This window comes from Macaca mulatta, chromosome 4, assembly GCF_049350105.2.
Source record: "Macaca mulatta isolate MMU2019108-1 chromosome 4, T2T-MMU8v2.0, whole genome shotgun sequence".
NCBI classification, from domain to species: domain Eukaryota; kingdom Metazoa; phylum Chordata; class Mammalia; order Primates; family Cercopithecidae; genus Macaca; species Macaca mulatta.
The window spans coordinates 38,860,168-38,874,901 of NC_133409.1; the positions used below are offsets into that span (position 1 = coordinate 38,860,168).

Consider the following 14,734-nt stretch of genomic DNA (forward strand, 5'->3'; position numbering starts at 1 on the left):
AAGCTAAGTAATTTTTTTAGAAAATCTGATGACATTTTACTTATAATTCACAAAGTATGAACACTGTGTACAGTAACAGAAGCAAGCTGTGATAGGACAGAGTTAATAAAAACCCAATGATAATCTCAAATTGCCCAAACAACTATGGCAACTCATCAAAAATAGAGTATCTTCCCTAATTTTAGCCTTTTTGGAAGTAGCAGTAGGTTAACCTCTTTCAACTGATGAGAAAACCATAGCCAAGCCTCCTGGGATCACAACTACTTAAGCAGCAAAACAAGGAATAGAACTCCAGTCATGTTAAGGCACCAAAAATCAAGATCTTTACTCAACATACAGTCTCCATCCTATGAGTTTGCTCCCAGAAATCTCATTTTTCTAAAATCTTTCCCATCTTTGAAAGTGGTCATTATATCAGCTACTTTTTCAGACTTTTGTAGTACATAGCATATATATCTGTTTCTACTTTAATTATGTATTAGCATTTTAATGATTGAATAATTAATTTTCATGTAAAATAAATAAGTTAAAATCTGTACTGGTTAAAATAAACTAAACTCATGTAATCAATAGACCTGAACATTTTAGTGAGTTAAAGCAATAGCCGTTTATTTCTCACATATGTAGCAGCAGAGGGCTGGTATTCATACTAGTGGGCCTCTCTCCACAATCTACCATGTGGCTCTCCTATCTTCTAGTGATGCATCATCATCTGTATCCAGTGGGCAGAAACTGGAGAAGAGCATGGAAAACCACACAGGTACACTTATAAAAAGCCTCAGCCAGCCCAGATCTGACACAAGTCACTTTCACCCAAAAGCCAAGGAAGAAGTCTTAGCGTTTACCTGGCAATATTCCCTTCACTAAAGCAGAGAAGAGACTGGACTCAGGTAGACAGCCGACGACCACAGTCATTCTCTCAAATCCAGTACGTAAGGCTTATGTCTTAGTCAATAAGGTAAAAAGAAAATTGATAAGGTAAAAAGTCAAATCTCAGAAAAATGCTGAGGTTTTACCCTTGTACTTACTGAATCCACCCATTATTTATTAAAAGCTTGTGCTGAATGCCATAATAAATCCCTGACTTCACACAACTTATATAAATTAGCAAAGAATATAAGACTGTACAATTAAAGTTGCACAAATAAAATTTTTAAATCAAAAGCATACTCAAATTGAAATGAACTTTCAGTATCACCCAAAGCATAAAATTACTACTTAAAAAAAAGTAGTCAATAATACACATTCCCTGAGCATATGATTTGCACAAGACACTGTTCTGCAGTGCTCTGAGTACACACAAGTACAGTATTTGCATCCTAATAGTTTCTCTCTAATTGTGGAACTAATCATTGAAGGCAGTCTACGATTTGTTTTTCAATTTTAAAATCGGCAATGCTGCTGCCACACATCTGAGCTAAGGTTATTTCCTTGTTATATGTAATCCTGCTCTCTTTTCACTTTTTGCTTCTGTTTTTGATTATTTTTATTTATAGAGTTCCCCTGTCCTGAACACACTACTTCTTCATCAAATATATCAGGTATATATATAATTCAGTCTTTGTCCCTTCTATCACCACATCTTGTAGACAAAGCAAGAAATGCCACAGTCTTGGTCTAATTACTGCTTAGCCAAATGAGTACATGCTGAGCCGTGTAAGCCCAAATCAACAGGCCACCCACCAAGAGAGTAAAAAGAAGACCCTGAGTCCTCCCACAGAGACCTGGAAGAGCTTTTGATGGAAACAGGAGATAATTGTGTTTTGCCATTGGCAAATGCATATAGTACCTAGCACAGCAACACATATGTTTAGTGTTTAATATATATTACTGAAAGTGTGATAATGAAAAGAAAAATAGTGGTTTGACAGACATATAGCCCAGTGTCTTCCTCCAAACTTTCTCCCCACATTTCTGAAGGAGCAATTCTAGGAAGAAACTAGTGGAGAAAAAATATATGGTCATTTACATTAGGCCACTTATATTTGACTGAGGCTTTTCAAACTAAGATTCAAGACACATTTAAATTAAAAGGTTGTGAGCCTCTAACTGGATTTCAAAATATTAAAAAATATATACCTTTTTTCTACTATCTTGTAATGCTCTAGGCAGTTTTTCACTTCACAGAATTCCTAGTTTGTTTTTAATGTTACATTTTGCCAGTTGGAAGCAAGTAGAAACTTGGGGATGTGCTACAGATAAGTAAGTCTCAAATGTGAGCTGATAAAGAATATCAGAATCTCTGCAGAGATAATGGAGCTAGGAATGTGTAGTTTGGAAAAACTCCCCAAAATGATTCTACAACTCCCCCACCCTCATCCTCATGTAGAACTACTGTTTGAGCTGTTACTTCATAATGAGATCAAACTGCTGTCATAGATGTGGAACACCAAGACAAATGGCTAGAAATCTTGTACATGGAAACAGTGGCCCACCCAAAGTTTGTCTTTCCCTAGGAAGTTATAGAGAAATGAGGAGGTATCAGAAGATCAGTCAATAAAAGAAAAATTTCTTGAAAAGACATATGGGTGGGATGAGAATGAATGATTCTTACTTTATCTGTAGAAACTGAATTTTGCTGCAACTAAGAGAGACCTGGATAATAGTGATTTACACAAACAAGATTTTGTTCTGTCAAGAAAACTGATATTCAGCAGTCCAGCCTGATGCAGTGGCTTCATGAGCTCTTCAGCAACCCAGACACCTTCCAGGTCTTCTTTGGCAATTTTAGTGCTGGTAACTCCTTCATGTCATCATCCAAAATGGCTGCCAGAGCTCCAGACATCACGTGTATATCTGAGTTCCAGGAAACTAGACAGAGGGAGAAAAGAAGGGCATGCATGCTCACTTTAAAGAAGACTTCTAAGAAGAACCACCTAAAATTCCCCAACCTACTCCCAAAGCTCACTGGGCTGCTTTCAGGCCTGGAAAATGCAGTCTTTAAGCTGCAAAATGCTATGACAAAATCAGGTATTTATATTAAAGAAAGGAGAAGGATAATTTGGAGATAATAGCTTCTGCCTTAGAGACCTTTAACAACCTCAGAATCATTCATAAAATTAAATTTATATAACATATATGTAAATTAGAAATACATAGGAATTTGCATTCATTGGAAATCATTTGGAAAAAAACTAATCCAAAATTTGGGGTTGTATGAGATTTATATCAATCAAATGTCAATGTAAAAGACTGACATAAAATCAGTCAGGTTAGGATCAATAAGCTTATCTTCTCCTTAGCCATAAGTCTCATTCTTAATCTCAGACTTTAAATTGTTTGTAATTATTTTTTCATATAAATTCAATGATTACCATCAAGTTTTTCTAAGCATCCAAAATTGACCTGCAGCACTGATGCTTCAAAGTTAACTTATATTTCTGTGATTTCATAAGTATAAAACAGGACTTTCTCCATTGTTTAAGATAAACAATACATTCACCTTTTTGAATAATTAGGTATCTCCTATCTGATTTTCACAACATAACAATGTGACTGCCCAACACTAAACAATATCTTAAGAATATAAATAGTTCAATAGATGATGGTAAGAAGAGTGATATTAAAGATAATAATTTATAAAGGTAGCATGAAGCCAAATATTAAACAAATAAATAACCAATTTTTAACTGTCTAATATATTTAGGGACTTTAATGAGTGATTAGGTCATCTTTGATATAAACACATCTTAGTTATTGAAATAATACTCAACAAATTCCTTCCTTATTCAATTTGGCTTTGTCCATTTTCATTAGATTTGAAATCCGTATGGATGGAACTCACAAGAAATATGAGTTTAATTGAGGAATTTCAATGAAAGAAAATGCTTAAGAAAAAAATGAATTAAATAGAACAACTTCAGAGTAAAAGACTTCCAGGATCTTGTCCTACACCCTACTCATTTCCATTGACATACCCTAGCCTTTGCCATTACCAATTGCAGCCTTTCTAGAATCTCAACTTTAAGCAGCCCATTCTCTGACCAACAGCTTCTGTTTTTGCAATGTATTCCTTCTACTTCAACTTCACCAATCCATTTACAGTACCGTCTTCTCACTGTCTCTCAATGCCCCCATTTCCTCACATCTCTCCTTACCCACCTAAAATTCCATGGTTGTTAACTGTAATTGCTCCCCTGAATATACCCCCAAACACTTCATCCTCCTTTGCCTTGCTAAATTTGCTAGGAAAACCTCCAACCATGGTTATATGCATCTTTCCATCACTCCACACCTACATTACATCCAACTGAACATAGATGGAGAAAAACACACAACTATGTCAAATCTTTAGCAGCTCTTTCCCCATCCTCGCACTCAGTGGATGACCTGACTTCCATTTTTAATGAGAATAACAGAAGCAACCAGAAGTTCTACAAGCTCTCACCCCACACCCATCTATATCCACGTACTTTCCTTCCCATCCTCTTCCTGTAAATGGACTGTATGTGGTCCTTCATCTCCATCTGTGTACCACATCCCATCTCTTCTGGCCTATTAAATGACATGTCTCCAGCAATTTTCCCTTCCTCACCTGCGTCATCAATTGTTTTTCTTCTCTTGGATCATTTCATTAGCAAATCAGTAAGTGTTCACTTTACCCATCTCACCAAAAAAAAAAAAAAAAAAAAAGCAAAACCCAAACACCTTTTTGCCCCATTTCCTTCCTTAGTACATTAGTCTGTTTTCATGCTGTTGATAAAGGCATACCAGAGACTAGGAAGAAAAAGATATTTTAATGGAGTTCCATCTCCACATGGCTAGGGAGGCCTCACTATCATGTCAGAAAGCAAAGAGGTGCAAGTCACATCTTACATGGATGGCGGCAGACAAAGAAAGAGCTTGTGCAGAGAAACTCCCATTTTTAAAACCATCAGATCTCATGAGACCCATTCACTATCACAAGAACAGCACGGGAAAGACCTGTCCCCATGATTCAATCACCTCCCACTGGGTCCTTCCCACTGGGTGCCTCCCACAACACATGGGAATTATGGGAGCTACAAGATGAGATTTGAGTGGGGACACAGAGTCAGACCATATCACCCAGCTATCACTCTCTGCTCCATATTACAGGAAAGCTCCTTGGAAGTGTTATCTATATTTGCTGACTCACTCTTTTCCTACCATTCCCTCTTGAACCCATTTCATTCAGGCTTTCCTACAGACCACTTTGTCTAAGCTGCTCCTGTCATGGTCATTGGTGACCTCCACATTGCTGCATCACAAAGTCAATTCTCAGTCTTAACCTCACTTGATGTATCAGTACCATATGACAAGCTGATCATTCTTGAGATACTTTTTTCACTTTGCTTAAAGGATAATATGCTCTCCTAGTCTTCCTCCTCTTTTATGGCTGCTCCTTCTCAGTCTCATTTATTCATTGTTGGAATACTCCCAAGCCCAGTTCCTAGGCTTCTTATACATCTACACACTCCCTTGGTAATTTTGTTCAGTCTCAGGCTGATGACTCTCAAATGTAGATCCTTACCCACGACCTCTTCCTTGAACTCCAGCTCTTTATAGACAACCAGCTACTTGACAGCTCCACTTGGATGTCTAATAGGCATCTCAAATCTCACTTACCTAAACTGAGACTCCTGGTCTCTCCATACGCATCCAACACCTGCTCTTCCAGCAGACATCGCCATCTCAGTTAATGCCCACCCTATCTGTATTGGTCAGGCTCAGCTGGGTTCTGCTGCAGCAATAAATGAACTGAACACTGTACCAGTTTCCAAAAGCAAAGGTTTATTTCTTGCTGCCTGTCTCCTGTAGTTGCCATCCACATCAGCTTTACTCCAGGAGCCAGACTGACAGAGCAACTTTTATCTGGAAAATTGCTGGGTTTGTGGCAAAAGGAAAAATGACACATGAACCAAGTGCTGGCTCTTAAAGCTTCTGACCACTTCCATTGATCAAGCAAGTCAAATGGTTTCCCATTTTCCACAGGGAAGGGGTGTATTGTCCCCTTACAGGAAGGGAGCCTACATGGAGTAAAACTAAAATATTTGGTAAAGAGTAAAACAATCTAGCACACTGGTCCCCCAGTTGCTCTGGCTAAAACTCTTGGCTCCTCTCTTGTTCTCAAATCAAATCCATCAATAGATCTGCCACTCTAGGTTCGAGCGCCCTGGTCCAGACACCATGTACAGGTTTCTATCCTGTCTTCTGGTTTATACCCTTTCTCCACTAGCCTATTCTCCAGATAGTGGGCAAAAGTGAACATTTTATTTATTTTAATTATTAAAATTTTAGTTTAATAAATTATCTTCTTTTGGAATTCTACAACACTATTTGATAAGTATTTTCAACTTTTATTTTAGAATCAGGGATATATGTGCAGGTCTAATCATACCTTTGTTATAAAGGTACTGAGCATAGTAGACAATAGGTGGTTTTTCACTCCTTGCCCCTCTTCTTCCCTCCTCCCACTTGTATTCCCCAGTATCTATTGTTCCCATCTTTAAGTCCACGAGTACCCAATATTTAGTTCCCACTTATAAGTGAGAACATGTAGTATTTGGTTTTCTGTTTCTGTGTTAGTTTGCTTAGAATAATGGTTTCCAACTGCATCCATGTGGCCACAAAGGATATGATTTAATTCTTTATGGCTGCATAGTATTCCATGTTGTACATGTACCACATTTTCTTTATTCAATCCGCCATTGATGGGCACCTGGGTTGATTCCATGTCTTTTCTATTGTGAATAGTGCTGCAATGAACATATGGGTGCATGTTTTTGGTAGAACCTGTGGGTATATATACAGTAATCAGATTGCTGGGTCCAATAGTAGTTCTTAGCTCTTTGAGAAATCTCCAAACTTCTCTCCACAGTGACTGAACTCATTTACATTCCCACCAACAGTGTATAAGCAAGTGTCAAAAGTGATCATTTTAAAACACAAGTCAGATTCTGTTATGCTTCTGCTCAAAAGTCTCAAATGGCTCCCCCTCTCACTCAGGGTAAAAGCCAACATGTCTCCAACAACCTTGTAAATTCTGACATGATCCTTTCATCCATCACCTCCCTGACTCCATTGCTGCTTTTTCATCTCCAGTTTGCTCTCTTCCAGCTATGCGGACTGCTCTGTTGTCCTCAAACAGACCAAGCACATTCCAGCCTCAGGACATTCACACTTGTAGTTTCCCCTTCCTGAAATGTACTTCTCCCAGAATTCCACACAGCTCACTCTCCAATCTTCTTCAGGTATTTGCTCAGATGCCACTTTTTCAGTTAGTCTTTACCTGTCAATCAATTTAAAATTTTACCCCCATCCCTCACCCTGAAACTCCCCCTTCTCTTCCTTTCTTGTTTCCACAGCACTCATCCCTATGCAATCTTCTGGTGTATTTTCACTTATTGTCTCTCTGTTCCACTAGAATATAAACTCCTTGACTGTATGGATTTTTGTCCATTTTATTCATTATTGTAGCCCTAACATACTTTATCTGGATCAATTGACAATAACCATTTATTTAATGAATAAATTCGTGAATGATTCAAACTATAGAAAGCTTTGAGGAACTCAAACATAGAAAGATGTAACTTAAAGAAACAGAAGAAAATACAGTAAATATTAATAAGTATTGTGCATTCACACAAACCCAAGAAGCTTGCTGGGTTATCTGTCCCAAACTGGAGAAAATGAAAAGAATCTGAGTGGGGAAATAACACTAAGAAAAAGCACTAAAAATGTTATTTCTAAAACTATAATATTAATGACCAAGGCAAAACTCTAAAGTTCCCTGTTTCATTTATTACAGAATGCTTAATTTAAATTCCAATTTGAAAATATATATATTTTAACTATTTATCTCTGCCAAAGCAAGAAAGTAGTAGACTATCTCATAAATAGCCGTGCCACTCTAGGTGGTAAATCAAAACTTACTTTACTTCTGATTCCAGACTAACAGGAAAACCTTTTGGCTAGATTCATTATCTGCATCCTAGGCTGGTATTGTCTTAGTGCAGGATTTCTCAACCTCAGCACTATTCACATTTGTGAGCTAAGTAATCCTTGTAGGAGGATACTGTTCGCATTATAGAATGTTGAACAACATACCTGGCCTCTACCCACTAGATGCCAGTAGCACTTCCCCAGTTGTGACAATAAAAAATGTTTACAAACATTACCAAATATCTTTGGGGTGGAGGAGGGAAAGGGACATCATCTTCTTTTCAGAACCCTGCCCTAGAGTATGACAATGCCCATCAAGTCAGCACTCTCATATGGTTTCAAGTTGTGACCTATAAAATGCTCTGTGGGATTATTAGAAATTACGGCACCAAACTAGGCAAGCAGATTCTAGAAGTATGATGTGGGGAAACAATGAAAAGGCTCCCTTTCAAATAAAGCACTCCTGATTTTTTTTCCTTAAAATTACTTTGTCTTAGAAGTATAGAAAGATGTTGCCTGGAAGGCATACCTTATTATTAAGGCCTATTGGCCATTAATGCTTTAATGATGGTCTAGGAACAGAGCTCAAAACCAAGAGGAAAGACAAAAGAAGTTTTAACAGAGAAAATGAAAGAAAATTCTAGAGCATGAAATGGAGTCTCTACAGTAGGTAATCTTATTTAAGGAAATACATGAGGTTTCTGGCTTCATGGTAAGAAAGAGAGGATTACTTTCTGAGGGAAAATTCTGCGTGTCAACAATGTATTTAGAAATGGCTCTGCTAGTAACCTCAACTGAGGAAAAAATAAAACTGAAATTATCAATTAAAACTACTACGATAGCTTTTAATCAATATTAAATAACTAATTTTATTATTTTTATAGTCTGTACTAGCATTTCAAGTTTAAATGAATTGAAAATGAAATTATTCAAAACTGATAAGAACTCTGACATAAGTACATTAGTCAAATCTGAAATACTTTTGAAATCTTTTAAATGAACTCATCAAGTATTAAAACTTTTTTAAAATATCTTCTTAAGATTTTTATGTCTAAAAAACTTTTGTTTTCCTTTTCTAGCAACTGTTACATTCCCAAACTTAATGTTAAAAAAGGAAATGAGTAAAATAACTGTTTATGCCAGAGAGGAGCCCTTACTCTGAGCAGAACAACCAGCAATACTGACTCAATTCTTCTTCTGGAAACCACAAATAAGAGTTATTAGATATTTAAAGCATTTGAAGATTTTAAATAAATCAACTTTTAACTCTTTATAAAGTATATTATCAACGTCAGAGAAATGCAAATTAAAACCACAATGAGATACCACCTCACACCAGCAAGAATGACGCTTATCAAAAAGACAAAAATAACAGATGCTGGTGAGGATGCAGAGAAAAAGGAACCGTTACACACTATTGAGGGGAATGTAAGTTAGTACAACCTCTATGGAAAAACAGTATGGAGGTTTCTCAAACAACTCAAATAGAACTACCATTCAATCCAGCAATCCCACTACTGGGTATCTATCCAAATGGACAGAAATAATATATCAAAAAGATACCTGCACTTGTATGTCTATTGCAGCACCATTCACAATAACAAAGATAGGGAATCAATCTAAGTGTCCATCAGTGGAAGAATGGATAAAGGAAATGTGGAATATATACACAATGGAATACTATCAGCCATTTAAGAAGGAATGAAATCATGTCCTCTGCAGCAACATGGATGGAAATGGAGGTCATTATCTTAAGCTAAACACTCCAGGAGCAGAAAGACAAATATCTCATGTTCTCATTCATAAGTTGGTGCTAAAAACAAACAAAAAATGTCTTAACATGGATGTAGAGAGTAGAATGATAGATAACAGACACTTGAAAGGGTGAAGGGGTGTGAGGGAGAAGGATGATTTGGAATTAGTTAATAGGTACAATGTACGTTATTTGGGTGATGAATACCCTAAAAGCCCTAACTTGACCACTACACAATCTATGCATGTAACAAAATTGCATGTGTAGCCCATACATTTGTACAAATTACAGGAAAAAAATAAAATATGCTATCAAATTATTGACTCTGTATTTCTTTCTCTCCAATGAAGACATTCTAGCATTGAAATATGCATGGTTCCTATAATTTAAATCCATTTTTCAATTCTACATTGTAACTGGAAGAACTGGTGTAAATAAATCTAAATGTACACATCATTAGAAACTTTATTCCAGTTTCCAGAGTAATTTAAATCTTCTCAACTCCACCTGACTTTGTACTAGAGCTATATTCAAGGAGCAGAATTGATTTGCTTCATTTTTCTATCCTCATCCTGAAAAAATACACAAATTAATTACAACAAGACCAAAAGTAAAAAGTTAATGACATTTTTTAAAACTTCATATATCTTTGAGTCCACAAATTGGATAACTGTTCTCTAAAATTAAATACTAGTCACAATTATATGTACTTTAAAGTACTCTTAGACTAACATCTAAATATAAATTAATAAACCAAAAGAATATTTGCCTTCATCTGTTTTAAAAACTCTTAAAATATGCTTTTGTTTAATATACGTCACTTTTATATGTGTACTTTTTTTTTTTTCTTTGAGATGGAGTCTCGCTCTGCTACCCAGGCTGGAGTGCAGTGGCCCTATCTCGCCTCACTGCAATCTCCCCCTCCCAGGTTCAAACGATTCAAGTGCCTCTGTCTCCGAAGTAGCTGGGTTTACAGGTGCACACCAAAATGCCCAGCTAATTTTTTTGTATTTTTGGTAGAGATGGGGTTTCACATGTTGGCCACGTTGGTCTCGAACTCCTGGCCTCAAGAGATCTGCCCACCTTCGCCTTCCAAAGTGCTGGGATTACAGGCGTGAGCCACCGCACCCCAGCCTATGTTTACATTTTACACTACAGTTAGAAATCAGTTTTAAAGGGAGAAAATATATGGCTCATCCATCAGTAGTGTGAATTAAGGCTGTCAGTTTAAGAAGAAAATTATGAACACAGCCCAAGTTCTCAAGTACCCATTTACAGAGGATCTTCCATTCTTCTGCCAAAGCTGATTTTTTTTGTTTTTTGTTTTGTTTTGTTTTTTTGAGACGGAATCTTGCCCTGTAGCCCAGGCTGGAGTGCAGTGGCGCCATCTCGGCTAACTGCAAGCTCCGCCTCCCAGGTTCACGCCATTTTCCTGCCTCAGCCTCCCAAGTAGCTGGGTTTCACCGTGTTAGCCAGGATGGTCTCAATCTCCTGACCTCGTGATCTGCCTGCCTCAGCATCCCAAGTAGCTGGCACTACAAGAGACTGCCACCACACCCAGCTTTTTGTATTTTGAGTAGAGACGGGTTTCACTGTGTTAGCCAGGATGGTCTCGATCTCCCGACCTCGTGATCTGCCCTCCTCGGCCTCCCAAAGTGCTGGGATTACAGGTGGGAGCCACCGCACCTGGGCCCAAAGCTGATTTTTTAAGAAACTGTGTTAAGAAATAGAGCAAAAACAAATACGCAGCGGTTTCCTATGAAATGGCTTACAATGTGCATATTCTTGAGTGATTTTAAAAGTCTCAGCTTTTATTTAGTTGTATTTGCAACTGTTTAGTTAATATTTATTGACTTGTGCATAACTCTCAGGAATAGGAATGTATCTGTGAGTGGAGAGAAGTTTCCTGGTGCACTCAAATGAACTGTTTACTTCCTTTGCTAACTCTCATGTCTGGTTGGGGATCTAGAAGTTTCTAAGGCCCAAAACAGTCACCTGGAATACTGTGCCCAGGGGAATGGGTTACATTGTTTGGGTATGTGTCCTATTTGAATCATAGAAAGAGCTTTCTTTGTTTTATTTTAGTTGGTACTAGCCAGTTCTATTGCTTGTGGCTAGCATTAAAAACTAAGAGCCCTGAAAAAGGTACACAACATTCCATAAGAGATGAAAAATGAATGAGACCAGCCATGAGATGCGTGACACAATGCAAATACAAGTTAAGAGGATGCTGTGACTAGCTGAATACCATAGACAGTAAGGCAAAGGTAGTTTTGGTTGCATGGTGACAAAATATTTAAACTCAAAATACTTTAATCTGAATTAGCAATACGCACATCCTTGCCAAGCAAAAGCAAAGCATAAAACAAAAATAAACTTGTGCTGTGTTTCCTATCTCAGATAATATTACAAACTCAAGCCACTTTATCCCCAATTTCTAGCTCCCTAGACCTTCACAGTTATTAGTCACCATGTCTTGTCTATCATACCTCAAAATGTTTATCAAGTAAATACTTTCCTCTCTATTTTCATCATCATTGCCTTGTTTTCAGCTTTATCCTTTTTCCAGTCACATATCATGACAGTCTCCACCATGCAACCTACACTCCTGCTTCACCAGACTATTTACATGTACCAGAAACACCAAGTATTCTCTGGCTGCTCTTTGAGTTAACACTGTGTTACCTCTGTTCATCCTTCAAGATCACCCACACTCCTTACTTCTAGAAGAATTAGCCCTTGTCTTTTTAGCATCCTTCTGATCCTATATTCTCATAGCATTACCATGTGCATTACAATTAAAAGATGATAACTTCTATCTCTTCTAATACAAAATGACTTCTATTAAGGGCAGGACTTGTCTTATGCGACTTTTTATATCTAGTCGCTTTAACAAGGTTCAGCACCTGATTTTTAAAAATCAGTAATTCGTTTAGTTTAAATAATCAACTGACCACAGAACAACTGATTAACCAATAAAGCACTTAAAATTAGCAATTTGAGGTAAATCTATTCATTGATAACTTACATAGGATTTAGTTTGGTTTCAATGCTTTTCACAAGCTTTATCCATACTTTACAATGCTCTCATAGGTATCAATTCATGTTAGAAGAAATCAAGGAAGAAATTGCAGTAAAATCTTCATTCTTATCAGATGTGCTTGATAAACCACCACTTTCCTCATCTTAAACAGCAGGTAGTTCCTGGGGTTATGGACCTTACACCATCTCAGCATTCAAATGAGTGTTATTACCAAAACAAATAAATAAATAATTTAAAAAACCTTCACACAACATTTGGACAATGTCAGAAAGAAAAATTGATACTAAGAAAACTTAATAAATTCACTTCCTAAATGTTGAACCTGCTCTTAATTTTATATTAACTTTTATTTCACTAAATAGAAGGGTTTTTCATATGCCATGTACATTTATATTTTCATCAAGAATAAGAAGCATCATTTGACTAGAACTGTAATTATGTGTTCTTTTCCTCAACATGATAAAAGTGTTGAAGTAGTTTTCCTAAGTGCTGTATAAAACCGGTTAAGAAACCAGTTTTCCACCCCCTTTAGACTTTAAACGATGAGTAGCCAATATGAAGTTCCAAATATGTACAAAAATTATTTAAGAATTTACAGAGTAAACAGACAACCTACAGAATGAGAGAAAATTTTTGCAGACTATGCATCTGACAAAGGTCTAATATCCAGCATCTATACGGAACTTAAACAAATTTATAAGAGGTAATAAACAGCCTCATTAAAAAGTGGGCAAAGGACATGAACAGACGCTTCTCAAAAAAAGACACATGTGGCCAACAATCATATGAAACAAAAGCTCATCATCGCTGATCATTAGAGAAATTCAAATCAAAACTACAATGAGATACCATCTAACACCAGTCAGAATGGCTACTATCAAAATGTCAAAAAATAACAGATGCTGGCAAGGTTGTAGAGAAAAAGCAATGCTTATATACTTTTAGTGGGAGTGTAAATTAATTCAATCATTGTGGAAGACGGCATGGTGATTTCTCAAAGACCTAAAGCTAGAAAGATCGTTCAACCCAGCAATCTCTCTCTCTATATATACACAAAGGAATATAAAAATACACAAAGGATGTATATATACACAAAGGAATATAAACCTTTCTATTATGAAGACACATGCACGCCTCTGTTCATTGCAGCACTAGTCACAGTAGCAGAGACATGGAGTGAACCTAAATGTCCATCAATGATAGACTGGATAAAGAAAATGTGGTGCTTCTACACCATGGAATACTATGCAGCCATAAAAAAATGAGATCATGTCCTTTGAAGGAACATGGATGGAGCTGGAAGCCACTATCCTTAACAAACTATCACAGGAACAGAAAAGCAAACACCATATATTCTCACTTTTAAGTGGAAGCTAAATGATGAGAACACATGGACACATAGAGGGGAACAACACACACTGGGGCCTATCGAGGGTGAAGGGTGGGAGGAGGGAGAGGATCAGGAAAAATAACTAATGGGTACTAGGCTTAATACCCGGGTGATGAAATAACCTGTACAACAAACCCCCATGACACGTGTTTACCTATGTAACAAGCCTGCACATGTACCCCTGAACTTAAAAAAAAATTATCATGTCTGCAAATAATAGTAATATTTAACATTTAATACTATTTTATTATGAATGTCCTTTAGTTAATTATTTTTGGCCTCATTTTACAAATGAGGAAAATTAAGGAAAATAAAAGCTAAATAATGTGGGCACTATTACACAACCAGAAGGTGGCAGAGCCTGGATTGAAACGAAGCTATGAGTTCCAGAGTCCATGCACCTAATTGCAAAGTTTTGTATGGTAAGGGTGGGAAAGACAGGGGAAGAGATGCCACCAAGCAGCTTAACCAAATTGTATTATTCAGTAACAACATGTGTTCTCTTTCAGTGTGTGTGTGTGTGTGTGTGTGTGTGTGTGTATAAAAATACACACACACATTTATTTTACTCTGAACTATCTAGGATCTTTTTTCTAGAAAGGAGAAATATACAAATATGCAAAATGTATGAATACATTTTGAAGAG

At 36.9% G+C, this 14,734-nt stretch overlaps 1 long non-coding RNA gene across 1 annotated transcript in view; it reads right to left on the bottom strand.

Moving 5' to 3' along the window:
• Positions 1-590: 590 nt before the first annotated feature.
• Positions 591-14,734, bottom strand: part of LOC144340279 (uncharacterized) — a 70,059-nt gene continuing 55,915 nt past the window's right edge. The window contains exon 3 of the long non-coding RNA XR_013416213.1: positions 591-2,811. This is a non-coding gene — a long non-coding RNA (uncharacterized LOC144340279). The remainder of the gene's footprint in view (positions 2,812-14,734) is intronic.